Below are 19,726 nucleotides of genomic sequence, written 5' to 3'. Positions count from 1 at the left end.
ACTAATCCCGTTTTATCAAGTGGAAATGACAAAACATGGGAAAGGATCGAGTAAGTCCCAACACAGGGTGCACCCATCAGAAGAATCGAGCATGCCCGAGGCTGTAGCTGCAATCCCCTCTGCTCGTTCCATGGACCCAGTTACTCACCAGGTCTTGGCCACTGAGTTCACCCAGTAATGTGAAATGTTTGAAGAAGGGTTCAGTAGTGGACACAGCCGCTCTCAGCCGTGGTACAGCCGCTCAGCAGTGGACACAGCCGCTCCAAAAACATGACCAGCAACTTGACAGCCTTGGAAACAGAACAGGCGATGTCAAAGGCCGAACTGCAGTGGCAGAGACCGCGATCGATTCCTTTCAGGAGAGGATCCTCGCCTTTGAAAAACAGCTCCATACCTGAACTGAACATGACGACGAACTCGAGAGCGGGGGTAGGCTGACCACCTTCCGTCGGTTTGCTGGAGGCATGGCATTCATCCACAAACTCCATCAACAAACACATCGACCTGGACCCAATATACCAACCACTACAGCGGACAGCTGAAACTGACAACCGGAAGCGGCAGGGACAGACCACTTTCAATACCGGAGGAAACATCAAAGAAACGCTTCGTAGGAGGCTCGCAAGTACTGATGATTTCGCCGAGCCAGGGGACGAAACGTTTGCAACAAAAACTTCCAGCTCGGCGAACAGAACCACAACAACTGATGCAATCTTCCAGAACCCAGGGGAAAGATCAGATGGCATTAATTCACGAGGGCTCCAGTATTATGTTCTATCAGGACTTTTCAACGGCGGTGATTCAGGAAAGAAAATCTTTTGACGATATCAAAAGAAGAGTAAGGGAACTCGGGATTCAGTATTCCTTACAGTACCCAGCCGTGTTTCATATTGCCTTCAATGGATCAATACACTCTTCTGACTCTCCAGCAAAAGCGAAACCTTTGTGGACATTTTAAAGTAAGATGGATGTTTAGACAATCATGTTTCTCTCTTAAAGAAATTTTCTTTGACTTTTTCTGCTATTAACCAGTGTTATATTATAGTCAGGGATGGGTAGAGTACTCACTTTTAACTTCTTCATTAGTATTACTACTCTTTTTCTCTTTGCTTGCTTGTGTCTGGTGTGCAGCTTAAGCTGGAGCGGGTTACAAAGGTACTTGTGATGATTAAATACCGACCAAAGGGCAGTTGAAGCACGACTTTTGTTGTTAATTGTCCTGGATTGGTAACAGGCAAAAGATAAAGTTTTGGGATATATAACCGTCCCCATTGGCGAGCGTGGGGTAAATTCCCTATGGAGTGCCATTGACACTTTGGATTTTTTTTCTTTTTTTTATGTGTTTAGTTTTGGAAAGTTCTGAGAGCTTGGTAGATGCAGTAGTCTTAGTTTGTGTTGGTTTTAAGCTCTATGGGTCTTTTTTCATTCATGATCAGTGATACGTAATTCGACTTTTTCCTCTCTACAGCTCAAATGTTGCTACAGTTTGTGATGGAGAATGATGTGCTTAAGTGGTGCACCTGGAACAATAAGAGGAGCCATCGTCCAGTCAAGAAGAAAAATGTACTTTCTAGTCTTAGAAAGAAGAGGGTAGGTGTTGTCCTATTGCAGAAGATGCACCTTGATGACAAGGAGAATTTAATATTACAGCAAGGCGGGTTTGATCGGGTTTATTTCTCGTTTCTTTAATAGTAGGAGTAGTGGAGAATCCATACTGGATAGGAAGAATCTTCCAGTTCACTTACTAGATTATATTAGACATTAACAGGAGGATCATAATCCACAAATCCTTGAACTATGGGAAAGAATACAGTATTTTGAATGGTTATTGCCTCCCGGGGCACCCTCTTAAAACCGTGGTAGATGCATTTTCCAAATTAAGTTATCTTGCCCCGTGCTGCATTAGTGTAGATCATTTCAACTGTCTTACTGACCCCACAGTGGACAGAATGTCCAAAGGTCCCCCGATACCTCGTCATAATGTAAGCAATTAGTTGATTCTTGTGCAGAACTAGAGCTGGTGGATGCCTGGAGGCAGATCTATCTCACAAGTAGGGATTTTATTTTCTCCTTTAACCCGCAGAAATGCCACACGAAGGTTGATCTCTTCCACATCCCTGCAACAATCTTAGATTCGGTGGCATCCTGCACAATTGCGATAATTACCATTTCTGACCATGAAGCAGTATAACAGTTTCGAGATGCTGGCGAATGGATCCCTTTTTTTCTTAAGGCTAGTTAGTTCACTGAGTATTTCTGTAATGATTTCAGATCTTTCTTAGCCATGAATTCAGATTCAACCAGTAATGCATCCATTCTATGGGAAACTGCTAACGCTCTTGCCAAGGGAATCATTATTCCTCAGGAAGCGGCAGAAGGGGGAGCAGCAATGTTTGTTTGAAACACGGCATTTGGACAGCCGAGAGGGCATATTGTGATAGACTCTCAATGATTCAGCTGCAGAGGATCACAACGCTTCGGTCTATAGTGAATTCCACCCTCACACAGACAGCCAAGAAGGAACTTACTTTTGCAAAACAAAGGCTGTTTGAACGTCGTGATAAGCCAGGCAAGTATTTAGCCTAACTTGCCAGGAAAACGAGCGCCCCCTTAAGCCATTACCTAAATTAGGGAAGGTACTGGGATCCTTCCCTCAGATTCCAAAAAGATTAATGCAGCCTGTCCGAGATTTTTCTCCGAATTATTTCAGACTGAACATTTCGAGGATAGCTGGATTAAGATGGAGTCATTTTTCAAGAACCTGGGTCTTCCAGGAGTAACCCCTGAATAGGTGTTGTGCGTTAATGCACCATTGTCAGCGCAGGAGGGTGTGAAGCAGCTTCAGAATGTTAAGGCTCACGTTCCTGACGGATTTCCTCGTGAATTTTATAAATAATTTATAAACCTATTGTCAGGGCTGATGTTTAACACGTTCTGTCACTCATACAGTCAGTAACCCCTCCCTCCATCCTTAAGAGAGGCTCAAATCTCTCTGATGCTTAAGAATAAAACACCCTGGAGGATTGTGCTTCTTACACGCCAATCTCACTTTTAAATGTTGGTTTCAAAATCCCGTCTGAGACCCGTACATTAAGATTAGAAACTTTGCTGCCTTCCGTTGCCCAAGAGGACGAAACAGTCTTCATAAAGGGCCGCAGATCTTCCTACAATGTTAAGTGGTTACTCAATATGATCCAAGAGTGTCAACATCAATCTGTCCAGGGATTATTGATCCGTTTAGATAAGAAAGGGCATTTGTTTGGGTTGAGTGGTCAGATCTCTTCTGTACATTAGAACGGTTTGGTCTATGCAAAGTTTTTATCAAGTGGATGAGGATCCTTTACCGTGATCCTCTGGCTGCGTTCTCACTAATGGGGTGCCAACCAGTAATATTAACATTTGTCCAGGCAGTCGACAAGGTTGACACCTTTCACCATTGTTGTTTATGTTGGTGATTTAGACACTGGTGGAAGCCATCCGTAGGGATGCCAACAAATCTGCCCCAGAATTGGGATAGAATTCACGTAAAATTACATTGTATGCAGATGAGGGTCTTATGTTTTTTTTGTCAAATCCCGCAATTTCGGTAGTGCATGTGATGCAATGCATTAATTCACTTGTTGCTTTTTCGGGCGATAAGATCAATTTTGCAAGTTGGCGGCCATGCCTATGGGAGGTCTTGGGGAAATACCTGATACTGAGGGCAAATCCTGGTTTCTTTTTAAATGGTCACTGAGGTGGTTTCCCTATTTCAGCATATGAATTGCATCTGTCTTTGATCAACTATTTAACGTGAACTGTGTCCATTTGTTTGACTAAACTAAACAAGACCTTCAAAGATGGGAGGCATTTCTAATATCCTGGCGAGGTCGGATAGCTGTTATAAAAATGAATGTCCTTCCTCATTTCCTACACCCGTATGAATGCTTTATTTGATGTTACCCTGATAGATAAGGCTTGGTGGCACAGTGGTTAGTACTGCTGCCTCACAGCACTAGTGACCCGGGTTCAGTTCCCACTTCAGGCGACTGACTGCGTGAAGTTAGCACATTATCCAGGTGCTCCGGTTTCCTCCAAAAATGTGCAGGTTAAGTGAATGGTCCATGATAAATTGACCGTAGTGTTAGTTGAAAGGATAAATGTAGGGGAGTGGCTTGCGGGTTGAAGTGGAATTGTTTGGCCAAAGGGCCTGTTTCCATGCTGTAAGTAATCTAAGAGGTTTTGTAGGGGAAAAGAGGCTGGTTTAGCTCTTTTATATGGCACCATAAGCGATTCTTTATCAAGCTAACAAAATTGCAACTGCCCCACAGGTTGTGGGGAGTAGATCTCCCCGATTAAAAGCTATCAAATAAATTTATTTTCATCGTATGTGTGTGCCTGGCCCGCTGAGGTCTCGGCATCAATTGAGCCCTCTCAGACAAAGTGAACCCTTATTAGTCTGTTGTTCTTAGGTAAAATGACAACGTTTATGGAGTATTGTTATAAACTGATGATGAACAATACTGTTAAAACTTGAAGGGCAATGCGTCAGATCAAGGACAATACAGCCAAAACATGTTTCTTACCCCTATAATTGATATACCGCATTGTCAACCGGGGATGAGGGGTTCCAGCTTTAAACTGTCGGCAGCGAGGAGGGGTACCTTGCTTGGGTGATTTAGAATTCGTAGAATCCCTACAGTGTTGAAACAGGCCCTTGGGCCCAGCAAGTGCACTTCGACCCTCTGAAGAGAAACCCACACAGACCCATCCGCCTAGCATCCTATATTTATCCTGACTAATGCCCCAAATTACAGATCCTGGAACACTATGAGCGACTTAGAAATGGCCAATTCATCAAACCTGCATATCTTTGCGACTGTGGGAGGAAACCTACGCAGGCACAGTTGAGAAAAAACGAACTCCACACAGCCACTCACCCAAGGCTGGAACCGAACCCATGACCCTGGTGCTGTGAGTCAGCAATGCAAACCACTGAGCCACCACGTGTTGCTTGAGGGAGAAGCAATGATATAATTTGGTCAAATAACTCGAACGTATGGTCTCCCTCGTAGAGACTTCGCTTTTTTTCAGATTAGAGATTTGATTTAAAAAAAAACGTTTAACAGAGAAGTGGGTTCATTTTGCTAAGAATGCACTATCTGTCAGTACCCTTTATCAACAGTTGGATCGTGTCCCCTCAGACAAGACTGTGCAGCTTCGTGAAGCCTGTGCCAGAGAGTTGGGTGTTTAGATCACTTCGGAGACATGGGAGGATATTTGTGAAAATGCACGAAGGATTTTGATCTTTAATAGGACACATTCCATGCAGTTGAAAATTCTTCATAGAGTCTATCTGACACCAGATTTTTTCTCAAAATTCAACGTCAGATTATCTTCAGCATGTCCTAAATGTTGAATGACTACAGGCACTCTTACTCATTGCATGTGGTCCTGCTGCAGGTTTCGTATATATTGGGGCACTGTGTCAGGTGTTGTAGAGTTGGTCTTGGGGTCCGAATTGGAGATGGACCCGGTTTCTCTTTTCCTGAACCTGCCCAGAGTATCTTACGCAAATGCACATGGGAAAAAAATCCTTACTTTCTGTGCCAGGAAAATTATTCTGCTGTGTTGGATATCTGAAAACTCTTTGGGGCTGATGGGTCTTTGTATGCTCCGCATGGAAAATATCCCTTTGGACTTTCTCACCAGCATGGTGCACCAAAAAACAGAGATTAATATAAGTCATAGAGTCATAGAAATGTAAAGCATGAAAACAGACCCTTCGGTCCAACCCATCCATAACGACGACATATCCCAAACAAATCTAGTCCCACCTGCCAGCACCCGGCCCATAACCCTCCAAACCCTCCCTATTCATTTACCAACGCAAATGCCTCTTAAATGTTGCACTTGTATCAGCCTCCCCCACTTCATCTGGCAGCTCATTCCATTCACGTACCACCCTCTGTGTGAGATAATTGCCCCGTAGGTCTCTTTTATATTTTTCCCCTCTCACCCTAAACCTATGCCCTCTAGTTCTGACTCCCCAACCCCAGGGAAAAGACTTCACCTAATTACTCTATCCATGCCCATCATAAGTTTGTAAACCTCTATAATGTCACCACTCAGCCTCTGACGCTCCAGGGAAAATAGCCCCAGCCTGTTCAGCTTCTCTCTATAGCTCAAATCCTCTAACCGTGGCAACATTCTTGTAAATCTTTTCTGAACTCCTTCAAGTTTCACAACATATTTCCGATAGGAAGGAGACCAGAATTGCAGGCAATATGACAACAGTGGCCTAACCAATATCCTGTACAGCCGCAACATGATCATCCAACTCCTGTACTCAATACTCGGACCAATAAAGGAAAGCATACCAACGCCTTCTGCACTCTCCTAGATACCTGCGACTCCACTTTCAAAGAACTATGAACCTACACTCCAAGGTCTCTTTGTTCAGCAATCCTCCCAGCGACCTTACCATTAAATGTAGAAGTCCTGCTAAGATTTGCTTTCCCAAAATACAGCACCTCGCATTTATTTGAATTAACATCCACCTGCCACTTCTCAGCCCATTGGCCATTTGGTCAAGATCCCGTTGTAATCTGAGCTGACCCTCTTCGCTGTCCACTACACCTCCAATTTTGGTGTCATCTGCAAACTTACTAACTGTACCTCTTATGCTCGCATCTAAATAATTTATGTCAATGACAAAAAGTAATGAATCCAGCACCGATCCTTCTGGCACTGCACTGGTCACAGGCCTTCAGTCTGAAAAACAACCCTCCTCCACCACCCTCTGTCTTTTATCTTTGAGCCAGTTCTGTATCCAAATGGCTAGTTCCCCGTGTATTCCATGAGGTCTAACCTTGCTAATCAGTCTCCTATGGTGAACCTTATCAAAAGCCTTACTGAAATCCATATAGATTACATCTACCCCTCTGCCCTCATCAATCCTCTTTGTTACTCCTCAAAAACTCAATCAAGTTTGTGAGACATGATTTCTCACGCACAAAGCCATGTTGACTATCTCTAATCAGTCCTTGCCTTTCCAAATACATGCACATCCTGTCCCTCAGGATTCCTTCCAACAACTTGCACACCACCAACGTCAGGCTCACTGGTCTATAGTTCACGGGCGTGTCCTTACCACCCTACTTAAACAATGGTACCACATTATCCAACTTCCAGTCTTTCGGCACCTCACCTTTGACTATCCATATTACAAATATCTCAGCAAGATGCCCAGCAATCTCTTCTCTCGCTTCCCACAGAGTTCTAAGGTACACCTGATCAGGTCCTGGGAATCCGTTTCAAGATATCCAGCACTTCCTCCTCTGTAATATGGACATTTTGCAAGGTGTCACCATCTATTTCCCTACATTTTATATAATCCACAGTAAATACTGATGCAACATTCTCGTTTAGTATCTCCCCCATACTTCCTGTGCTAGGAAAAATATTCTGTCATGTTGGATGTCTGAAAACACCCCGGGTCCGTTGGGTCCTTGTAAGCTCATCATGGAGAATATCCCTTTGCACTTTCTCACCAGTATGATGCACCGAAAAGCTGAGATTTATATAAGATATGGCAAAAATTTTGGATTACTGCGATACAGGCTTATCTGCCACTCTAAAAAGGGTTTTTATATCGCTATGACGATATTGTCTAATGAATCTAATATGAATAATTATGAACATATGAATGTGTAATGCTCTCGAAGAACGAGAACTATCGTTTTGTTATGCTGAACCGTACTATTTATTTATTGTTTATTGTTTATTTTTTGTTTTTCTTCTGTCTGTTTAGACACGTTAACTTTTTTTTTATGTACATGCAATTGGGTGTAATTTTGTTCAGTTATTTGAGTTGGTTTGTTATTTGTTTAAAACAATAATAAAAATCTCTTCTTCACTAAAAAATTTAGTTAAAAAATTAAAATGCTAACTTTGATAGAATAGAATCCCAAAGAAGTCTCATTGGAGAGACCACTCATGGTGGTTTATCCTGAGGGTCACCGCACCTCGGGTGATGGGGTGAGGTTGAGAGAGCATCTCCTTCATGGTAGTCTCTGTCAGTGTGGGGAATTGAACCTGCGCTGGTGTCCTCCCTCTGCATCACAAACCAACCAACCAACCAAATGAGTGGGAGACTGTATAACTGTTTCACACAGAATCAGTGACAGACAAAGGACAAGAGAAATGTTCATGGCAAGGTAAAACGTATATTCGAGATAATCGTCATGATAACGGCTGAGGATAAAAATGTTCTCTGCTAGAAATTGTATTTTATAATGAGTCAAGTTTTTGGAAGCTATCTTTGGCTGAATGCAATAAGGTGAGACAAGTGAAATTACAAGGATGACTAATTGTGATTGGATATCGATAACCATAAAATAAGTGTATGTTTTTGATTAGTCTGTGGAATGCATGCTGACTGTTGCATGAATTTATAAAGCAGATGAGATGTATTTTTAGGAGAGTCCATCCCCATGGGAAATGCCTTCTGAAGGCATGCTAGAAGAAACCCGGGGTAAAAAGTGCCTGAGAATCGTCTGATCGATAACAAGAACCTGGGGTTGAATGACTGAAAGTTCCTGTAACATGGAGTTGAGAAAACCATCAGATCACTCCAGAACGTATTGAATGTTGGAGCATATTTGATGTACTGAATGGCCTCATGATGGTTTTAATCATGTGTGATTTGAAAAACGTACATCTCTACTCCATCCTTTCACGTGTTACACACTGGGGCACAGCCGTCTTTTTGTAAGTGGGAATAAGTTGGAACAGTATCTGGAACATTCCATAATTGGCATTCTCCAGAATATTTTATAACTGTCTGGGGGGCATTAGAAAGGCAAGAGAGAAAGAGAGGGAAGGTGATGTATGCAGTCGTGAGAGTGGTGGAGCATGAGCCTTGTTGATGTGCCGGTGCTATATCAAGAACTTAGTCCAAGAACTCCCCACCTACGTTTGGGACACAACCCATGCCCTCCACCTCCTCCATGATTTTCGCTTCCCCGGTCCCCAACACCTTATCTTCACCATGGACATCCAGTCCCTGTACACCTCCATCCCCCATCACGAAGACCTCAAAGCCCTCCGCTTCTTCCTTTCCTGCCGTACCAACCAGTACCCTTCCACTGACACCCTCCTCCGACTGACTGAACTGGTCCTCACCCTGAACAACTTCTCTTTCCAATCCTTGCACTTCCTCAAACCAAAGGAGTAGCCATGGGCACCCGCCTGGGCCCCAGCTATGCCTGCCTTTTCGTAGGATATGTGGAACAGTCCTTCTTCCGCAACTACACTGACCCCACCCCCCACCTTGTCGTCCGCTACATCAATGACTGTATCGGCGCCGCCTCTTGCTCCCACGAGGAGGTTGAACAGTTCATCCACTTCACCAATACCTTCCACCCCGACCTCAAATTCACCTGGACAGTCTCAGATCCCTCCCTCCCCTTCCTAGACCTTTCTATTTCTATTTCGGGTGACCGAATCAACACTGCCATCTACTACAAACTGACCGACTCCCACAGCTACCTTGACTACAACTCCTCGCACCCTGCCCCCTGTAAAAGCGCAATCCCATTCTCCCAATTGCTTCATTGCCGCATCTGCTCCCAGGAGGACCAGTTCCAACAACGTACAACCCAGATGGCCTTCTTCTTCACGGACCGCAATCCCCCCCCCCCCCCCCCCCGCCCCCGACGTGGTCGACGATGCCCTCCACCGCATCTCTTCCACTTCCTGCTCCTCTGCCCTTGAGCGCGCCCCCTCCAACCGCCACCAGGACAGTACCCCACTGGTACTCACCTACCACCCCACCAATCTCCATATACAGCAAATCATCCGCCGTCATTTCCGACACCTCCAAACGGACCCCACCACCAGGGATATATTTCCCTCCCCTCCCCTATCAGCGTTCCGTAAAGATCACTCCATCCGTGACTCCCTCGTCAGATCTACACCCACTACCAACCCAACCTCCACTCCCGGCACCTTCCCCTGCAACCGCCAGAGGTGCAAGACTTGCGCCCACACTTCCCCCCTCACTTCCCTCCACTGCCCCAAAGGGAACTTCCATATCCGCCACAAATTCACCTGCACCTCCGCACACATTATCTATTGCATCGGCTGCACCCGATGTGGCCTCCTCTATATTGGGGAGACAGGTCGCTTACTTGAGGAGCATTTCAGAGAGCACCTCTGGGACACCAGGACCAACCAACCCAACCAGCTTGTGGCTCAACGCTTCAACTCCCCATCGCACTCCACCAAGGACTCCTCCACCGCCAGACCACAACAATACGACAGTTGGAGGAAGAGCGCCTCATCTTCCGCCTAGGAACCCTCCAACCACAAGGGATGAACTCTGATTTCACCAGTTTCCTCATTTCTCCTACCCCCGCCTTGTCTCAGTCAAATCCCTCGAACTCAGAACCGCCTTCCTAACCTGCAATCTTCTTCGTGACCTCTCCGCCCCCACCCCACTCTGACCTATCACCCTCACCTTGACCTCTTTCCACCTATCACATTTCCGACGCCCCTCCCCCAAGTCCCTCGTCCCTACCTTTTATCTTAGCCTGCTGGACACACTTTCCTCATTCGTGAAGAAGGACTTATGCCCGAAACGTCGATTTTCCTGTTCTTTGGATGCTGACTGAGCTGCTGTGCTTTACCAGCAACACATTTTCAGCTCTGTTCTCCAGCATCTGTAGACCTCACTTTCTCCTCGATGCTATATCATAGATACAGTGAGTGCGCGGGAGCAGAGAGAATATGGTGACCCTTATCCTGACAGAGCAGGGAAGGTTACTGATGCTTGTCCTGTTTTGCTGGACATTTCCTCAGACCGCAGATTCTGCACTGAGCTGGGTGAGGAGCTCAGACCATGCTCGGTACATCTGGTGGTGTTATCCCTTTGGGAAGAGAATGATCCCCCTCTGCATTAGCCCATCCACCAGGACCTTCGTGCCCCTGTCGACAGACCGTGGTGTAATTTCCCCTTAGCTGCCATGCTCGGAGAAAACTGCGCAGGCAGATCTGAACTGACAAAGCGCAACCGTGTACACATTGGCCTTTTAAAGATGGCATCAGTGTCAGGGATCATAGAATATTTATGGGCATTCCGGCGATGGTGAGTGCCTCCAGTCATAATGGGTGGGAGAATCGGGCTGGTGTTGAATGAGAGAGGGACACTACGGGGTGGGGTGGTTAGTTAATGAGGTGAGTTTTGTAAGATAGCACCAGGAAAGTAGCTAGGCCTTGTGCAGACAATCCCTCTGTCACACTCAATGAAAATGTCACTGAGACAGTTTGTTTTGTTAGATTCAGCTCAGTGAGGCGAAGACTTTGTTGTCCTCACTCCCAGTTACAAAGCCTCAGAACAAATGCTCATCCAAAACTCTCCATAGTTTGAACTCACAGCAATATCCCTTTCACTCATAATTCTTCATAATACAGACCCGTGTTGCATGATAGTATCGAAATATCTTCATTTCAGTATTCTGCAACCTGTGAACATATCCTTCCATGACGTCTCCCACCTCTGTCTCCACTCCAAAACACTCATTTACAGTCATATTACACGAGACTGCCAATATGATTGACCATTTGGCCCAGCTGGTCCATGCCAAACAAATTGTCAATCCACACTCTCCCCATTTCCTTGCCCTTATTCTGTATCCCTCTAATCCTTTCCTATCTGTATATTTGTCCAAATGCCTTTTCAATGTTGTTATTGTACCCACCTCTTCACTTCCACTGGCAGCTCAGTTCAAATGCGTACCACCCTCTGTGTGAAAAGGTTGCTCCTCATGTTCCTTTTATTTATATATTTTTTTCATTTCCAAACATTAACGGATGTCCTCTTGTCCTCGTTTCTCAAAATTAGGGAAAAAGTTTGAAGTATTCAACCCATGCACGCCACTCATGATTTGATAAGAGTTGCACTTCTATAAGAACCCCATCAGTTTCCTACACTGTAAAGAAATAAGTTCAAAACTATCCAACCTCTGCCTATAACTTAGAGCCTTTAACCCAGGAAACATCTTTGTAAATTACTTCTACTCTCTTTCTAGTTCAATAATATCCTTTCCAGAGCAAGATGAACAAACCGAGCACAATACTCCAACTGCAGCCTTACCATCATCCTGGACAACTACAACATAACGTCCCAACTTCTATACTCAATGCGCTGATGAAGGCCTGTGTGCCAACATCCTTCTTCATTGTCTTGTGTATCTGTGACTCAAATTTTAGATAACCGTGCACCTGATCTCCAACGTCCTTTTGTTCCACTACACTCCTTAAGACCCTCTCATTCATCATTAAACTCCTACGTGGATTTGACTTTCCAAAATACAAGACGTCACATATATATAATATAACTCCATTTGTTATTTTTCAGCCCACTTCCTCAGCTGGTCAAGGTACTGCTGCAATTTCTGATAAAGTTCCTCAGATGAAGGCCTGTGTGCCAACATCCTTCTTCATTGTCTTGTGTATCTGTGACTCAAATTTTAGATAACCGTGCACCTGATCTCCAACGTCCTTTTGTTCCACTACACGCCTTAAGGCCCTCTCATTCATCATTAAACTCCTACGTGGATTTGACTTTTCAAAATGCAAGACGTCACATATATATAATATAACTCCATTTGTTATTTTTCAGCCCACTTCCTAAGCTGGTCAAGGTACTGCTGCAATTTCTGATAAAGTTCCTCACTTTAAGCGATATCTCCTATTTTAGTGTCATCTGCAAACTTACTAACCTTGAGTTGTGCACACTGGTCCAAATCATTGATATAGATAACAAACTGCAGTGGGCCCAATACCGACCCCTGAGGCACTCCACTAGTCACAGGTCTCCAGTCCGATAAGCATATCTCCACCATAGTCATTTGCTTCATAACGTCAAGCCAACTGTATCGCCAATTTGTTAGTTTACATTGGATTCTATGTGATCTAACCTTCCAGAGCGGCCTACCATGTAGATACTTATCAAAGGCCTTACTGAAATCCAAAGAACTATGCCCACCATCCTGCCCTCATCAAACCTCCTGGTCACTTCCTCAAAAATTCTATCAAAATTTGTCAGGCATGATTTGCCAGGCACAAAGCTATGCTGACTTCTACAAGTCAAACTCTGTCTTTCCAAATACATGCATATCTTATATCTCCGTACCTTCTCAAATGTTTCCAGATACAGATGTGAAGCTTACTGGTCTATACTTCCCAGACTTTTCTTTGCAGCCCTTCTGAATAAGGGCACAGCATTTGCTACTGGCCATTCTTCCGGGTATTGGCCTCTGAACTGTCTTCTCTCGCCTCGTTCAGTGCTCTTTAGATATATCTGGTCAGGACCAAGAGATTTATCTGACTTTGTGCATTCTAATATATCCAACAGCACCTCAACTGGGATATGGACTGTACCAAAATGTCGCAACTATACCCAAAGGTCACAGGTCTTCATGTCTTTCTTCATGGTAAACACAGAGGGGAAATTGAGGAACTCACCCATCTCTTGAGGTTTTACTCATGCATGTCCATTTTCGATTTTAAAGCATCTATTCTCTCTCTAGTTGTTCTATATTTTTCCTATACTGAATTTGGATTCACACTAATCTGCTCAGCCAAAGCTATCTCATACCCCACTTTAGCCCTGCTGATTTCCTTCTTCAGTAAACTCCTGTGTTCCTTGTGGACCTCCAGAGATTCCCTTGGTCCCAGCTACCTGTACATGAACGACGCCTCCTTTTTTTCTGGTCAGAGCCTCAATATCTCTTGTCATCCAGTATTCTCTTTTCCAGCCTCACTTTCCCTTCACCCTCACAGGAAACGATCGACCTTGAACTCGAGATATCTCACTTTTGAAGCCCTCCCACTTTCCCGGGGTCCTTTTACCTGGAAACACGCTACTCTAATAAAGCCCTGCCATCCCCTGCCTCATTCCAACAACATTCGTCTTGCCCCAATTTAGAACTTGAATCTGTGGACCAACTTTGTCCCTACCATACTTATTTTAACATTAATACAGCTCTGGACACTTTTCCCAAAATGCTCCCTCACTTTACCTCCGTCACCTATCCATCCCTATTTCCCAACAGTAAGTCGAGATTGTCCCTTCCGAATAGGATACTCTATATATTGCTTGTGGAAACTTTCCTGAACACACTGAACAAATTATGTTCCATCTAAGTTCTTAACCCTCTGGAAGTCCCCGTCTATGTTAGGATAATTAAAATCACCATTATGACTGCCCTATTGCTCCTGCAAGTCTCGCCAGTCTCCCTGCATATTTGTTCGTCTAATTCCCATTGATTATTTGAAGGCGTATAGTACAACCACTATAACATTACCATCCCCCTCTTACTTGTTCGCATCATTTACAAAATCTAATTGGATATTATCTCAGTTATTTCATCTTTAAATACTAGACTGATACGGGCCGTAATCATAACGATTGGTATTTAAATAGTTTCCATTTCCATCTCTTCCTCGCAGTGACTTGCATATTTGCAGCACTCTTTGTCACGGCACAGTGAAGAAATGGAGCTGTAAATGGATGGGAGCTGCACATCTTATCAGTTCCAACATTGGTTACAAGTTTCCCCACACTGGGCCGTGATCTAACACGGTGTTACCGAACAATGCAACAGCCTGGGTTTATATATGAATGAACCAGTGCGGACTGCACATCTCCCCACGCTGGACATTTAACCCAGGATTATAGATCAAGCATTGGTGTGGGCTGCACAGATTTTCACTCTGCACATAGCTGGGTTGCATTCAGCAGTACACTAGCCGGATCCACACAGTGCTCCATCCAGGGACTGAATGGCCTTTTCACATTCTTTAAAGCTTTTCTTGACTAAAGGCCTTTCTCCTGTTTCTGTAAAACACCATCAAAATCTGAATGACGCATTTTTGTATTTGACTCTCAGTAATTGAGTTAACAAATTCTGGATCAGTGGTGCTGGAAGAGCACAGCAATTCAGGCAGCATCCGAAAAGCTTCGCAATCGACGTTTCGGGCAAAAGCCTTTTTACATAATTGAGTAAACAAGCCGACTGGCAGAATTCAGATGCTGAATAGCGTTCTCCTGTTCCCGTGTTATACACTGAAGAGTCAATAGACTCTCAGAGATGTTCAGCACGGAAAAGGATAGTTAGAACTGGTCATCCATACCTATATTTATCTCGTACCCCTTGCCAGCAGGTGGCCCATCTCCCTCTACACACTTCCCATGCATATATCCATCCAAATGCTTTTTAAATGGCCTGTCTCCACCACCTCTTTTGGCTGTTCAATCCATACACACAGCAGTTTCTTTGTGAAAATGTTGTCCCTCATGTCCCTTTTTTAATCTTTCTCCTCTCACTTTAAACCTTTGTCTTCTAATTTTGGACTTGCCTATCCTCGGAAAAGACATTGACTGTTTACCTTAACTATGCCCCTCATGATTTTATAAACCCCTTTAAGGTCACCCCTCAGCCTCAACACTTGAAAATAGTCCTAGCCAATCCAAACTCTCCCTGCAACTCTAACCCTCCAACATCTGCAACATTCTTTTAATTCTCTTCTGTACCCTTTCAAATTTGAGAACGCGGTTCCGACAGCAGGGAGACCAGAATGAAAGGCAACATTACAAAAGTGGTCAAACTAATGTCCTGTACAGATTTTGTCATGCAAATGTTTCGACTCAAAGCACGCACCAATAAAGGGAAGATCACCAAGTGCCTTCTTCACTGCGCTGTCTACCTGTGACAGCACTTTCAAGGAACGGAGAACCTGCACCACGAGGCTAGCATTGCTGCCTCACAGGGCATCGACTTGGGTTTAATTCCATCCTTGAATGACTCGCTGTGTGGAGTTTGTACATTCTCCCCGTGACTGCGTGAGTTTCCTGCGGGTGCTATGTTTTACTCCGACAGGATAAGGATATACATGTAAGGGTAGATTAACCATGCTAAGTTGCGCACTGGACCCAGGGATGTGCAGGGAAGGTGGATTAGCCATGGTAAATGCAGGCTCAGAGGGATAGGGTAAGGGTTTGCCGAGTGGAATATTGTTTATAGGTTCGGTGTAGCCTCCATGGGCCAAAAACAATTTTTCCTAACTGGAAGGATTCGATAATTTCTATGGAGTTCTATTATGTCTTGCCTTGATTTGTCTTGCCAAAATGCAACACCTCACACGAAACTAAAATATACTCTATCTGCCACTCCTCGGCTCATCTAAACAAAGTCCCATTATAGTCTGAGAGATCATTCTTCAGATAATAACAACAGATAATAAATTTGTTATTATCTACAAACTTACTGACCATACTTCATACAGTCAAATGCAAATGATTTGTATTAGTGACAAAAGGCAGTGGACCCACTATTGATCTTTGTGGTACGCCACTGGTCACAGGTCTCCAAGTTTAATGAACAAATGTCCACTCTCACGGCCTGTCTCCAAAATTCAAGAAAATTTTGGATTTAAATGGCAAGCTCTCCCTGGAGTTCAGGCAGCCTAACCTTGTTAACCAGTCTACCATAAAGAACATTTTGGTATTCTTGCTGAATTTCATAAAGACAACATCCACTCTCCTGCCTTTATCAATCATCTTCATCACTTCGTCAAAAGATTACACCAAGTCAGTGAGACGTGATCTCCAATGTACAAAGCCCTCTTCAGTCGTTGTCTTTTCAAATGTCTACACATCCTTTCCCACAAAATACCCTCCAACAATTTAGTCACCATTGACGTCAGGATCAGCGATCTATGGTTATCTTTTTTTATCCCTTAATTTCTTAAATAATGACACTATGTTAGCAGCCCTCCAGTCTTTTGACATCTCACCTGTGGAAATCAAGGATACAAATACATCATCAAAATGCTGACCAAATACTTCCTGGCTTCCCACAGACATTTGGAATACATTTGATCAGGTCCCGGGGATTTGTTCACCTTTATGTGTTTTAAAATGTCAAACATCTCCTTGTAATATAGACACTTTTCAATGTATCACGATATATTTATTTATTCTCTCGCTCTTGTAACTTCCTCCTCATTAAATACTGAGAAGATTTTTTTGTTTCGTGTCCCTCCAGTCTGGTGTGGTTCCACACATTGGTAGCCTTACTGACCTTTAAGGGGCCCTGTTCTCTCCCTAGTTAATCTTTTGCCATTAAAAGATTTGTAGAATTTCTTCAATGCCTCGTTAACCCTATTTTTAAAGCCATTTCATGTCCACATTTTTCTGGCCCGATTTCCGCATTGACTATGCACTTGATGCCCTTATACACCTCTCTGGATTTACTTGATCTCAGCTCTGTTTATCTGACATATGCCTTCTTCCTTATGTTGAACAGAGCATCGATATATCTAGCCATCCAGCACTCCCTGCACCCACCAGCCTTGCCCCTCTCACTAATAGGCTCACGTTGGCTCTGGACTCTCTGAAAAGAAATTTTGATGGCCTTGCGTTTTCCAACCATCACTTTACCTGTAAATAGGGTATTCCAATTATCCTTTCACAGGGCTCGCATAACGCTTTCAAAATTGGCCTTGTTCAAAGTTAGAACTTTAGTGTTTACATCATGTCTTTCCTATTCCACAACTAATTTAAAACTAACATTTATGCGTAACAGAAAGTTAAAGAAAAACTTCCTGCCCCTCTGTAACAGGCTCGAGAGGATGAATGGGCTCCTCGTGGCTCACTGTAATAGACTGGAAAGGCTGAATTGCCTACTCCTGTCCTTGTGTAACAGACCCGAGACATTAAATAAGACAGCAACCCGTGGATTACGAGCAGCCGTAAAACTGTATCTGATGGAGGTCCATCCCTTCTCAGTTACAGAAACACAACCAACACAATGTACTCCAGGTGCCCACTCAGTAACACCTCATATAGCTGCGGCGACACATCTCTTTGTTTTGAATGATTCAGTTGGGAAAATGTGCTGAAAAATTTGTTGCTGGAAAAGCACGAAACGTCGATTCTCCTGCTCCTTGGATGCTGCCGGATCTGCGACGCTTTACCAGCAACAAATTTATCAGCTCTAATCTCCAGCATCTGCAGTCCTCACTTTCTCCTTGTTGGCAAAATGTGCCAATGTTCTAGATTTCCAACTGTTAAAGTAGCAACAGGCGAAAATGGGCTGAATGGCCTTCTCCTATCCCTCTGTAAGAGGCCCCCACAGGGACAGAATTGCTTCGGCCTGTTGCTGAGCAGCAGTCTCAAAGCTCTGTCTCAAGATAATGAAAGGATTTGGTAGCAGGGCACTTAAAATCAGGAGTAGCTTCACACTGGTCAATAACGAATCTAGAAACCTGCCCACCCGAGTTTTCTTTATGCAACCGATCTGTTATTTTATAACAGCCTCTTTCATAAACAGTGTGGAACATATATAGACCCCTGCAGTGTTCTGTTAATACACTCATTTCCAAGTTTAAAAAATGATTTAAAGATTTATGGTCCATCCCTCAGCAACCCTCATTCATTCCATCCAAATGTTCTCTTTTGTAGTTATATGAAAAGTGATGTGTGGAACTTGTTAATTGAGCCTGTTTGCTCAGTCGTGATTTGGAGATGCCGGTGTTGGATGGGGATGTACAAAGTTCAAAATCACACAACACCAGGTCCAACAAGTTTAATTGGAATCACACTAGCTTTCGGAGCACTGCTCCTTCATCAGGTGATAGTGGAGGACACACTTCTAAGGCACAGAATTTATAGCACAAATTTACAGTGTGATGTAACTGAAATTATACCTTGAAAAATACCTTGATTGTCTGTTGAGTCTTTCAACTGTTCGAATACCATGATAGTTTCACTTCTTTCATGTGTAAATCACAAAACCTTTAAAAATAACGTTGCAGTCTCAGGTTAGCTGTAACAGTGAGTGTTAGCTAGACAATATATTGACGGTGTTATCCCCCGTGTTCTCTGCCTATGCCATGATGTGTAGATTGACTCTAATCTGAAAAGTGAGATAACAGAGTTTTACATGAATCCATGCAGTTTTGAGCAAAATACAATGTAACTCTGCAAGTACAAATTCATCCCACAAAATATATGTGTGCATGTAGGTCTTTGTCGGTTTGTGTATGTGTGTTTGTGTCTGTATGGGTTGGGTGTTGTGAGTGTGGGAGAGAATGTATATGTCTGTGTAGTGATATAGAGTGTCTTAACTCTGTGAGAGGGTGCATGTGTGAGTGTGGGAGTGTATGTGTGCGTTTCTGGGGTGGGGGTTTTGAGTATCAGTGAGATAGAGTGTATATGTGTGTGCATGAGTGTAGAGTGGTCTAAGTCTCTGAGAGAGTGCCGTGTGAGTGTGGGAGTGGGAGTGTCTGTAAGGGTGTGTTTGAGTGTCTGTATACGTGTCTGTTTACATGTGTGTCCGGATGTATTTATGTGTATAGGAGTTCCTTTGTGTGTGTGTATAGTGCAATGGTGGTCACCTGTAATGTGACGTGAACCCAAGGTCACGGTTGATGCCCCCCTATGGGTAAAAAAATTAGCTGTCAGCCTCTGCTCGACCACTTTTCGCTGTTGCCTGTCCTGAAGTGCGCCTTGGAGGATGGTCACCAGAAAGTCCGAGGTTGAAGATCCTGGACAACTGAAGTTTTCCCCAACTGGGAGGGAACACTCCTGTCAGTTGATTGTTGTGTGGTGCCCATTCATCTGTTGCCATAGCCTTTGCTCTGTTTCCCAGTGTTTGTTTAGTGACCGTGATTAATG

The sequence above is a fragment of the Chiloscyllium plagiosum genome, chromosome 11 (genome assembly GCF_004010195.1).
Source record: "Chiloscyllium plagiosum isolate BGI_BamShark_2017 chromosome 11, ASM401019v2, whole genome shotgun sequence".
Classification (NCBI taxonomy): Eukaryota; Metazoa; Chordata; class Chondrichthyes; order Orectolobiformes; family Hemiscylliidae; genus Chiloscyllium; species Chiloscyllium plagiosum.
Note: the sequence above shows the minus strand (reverse complement) of the source record.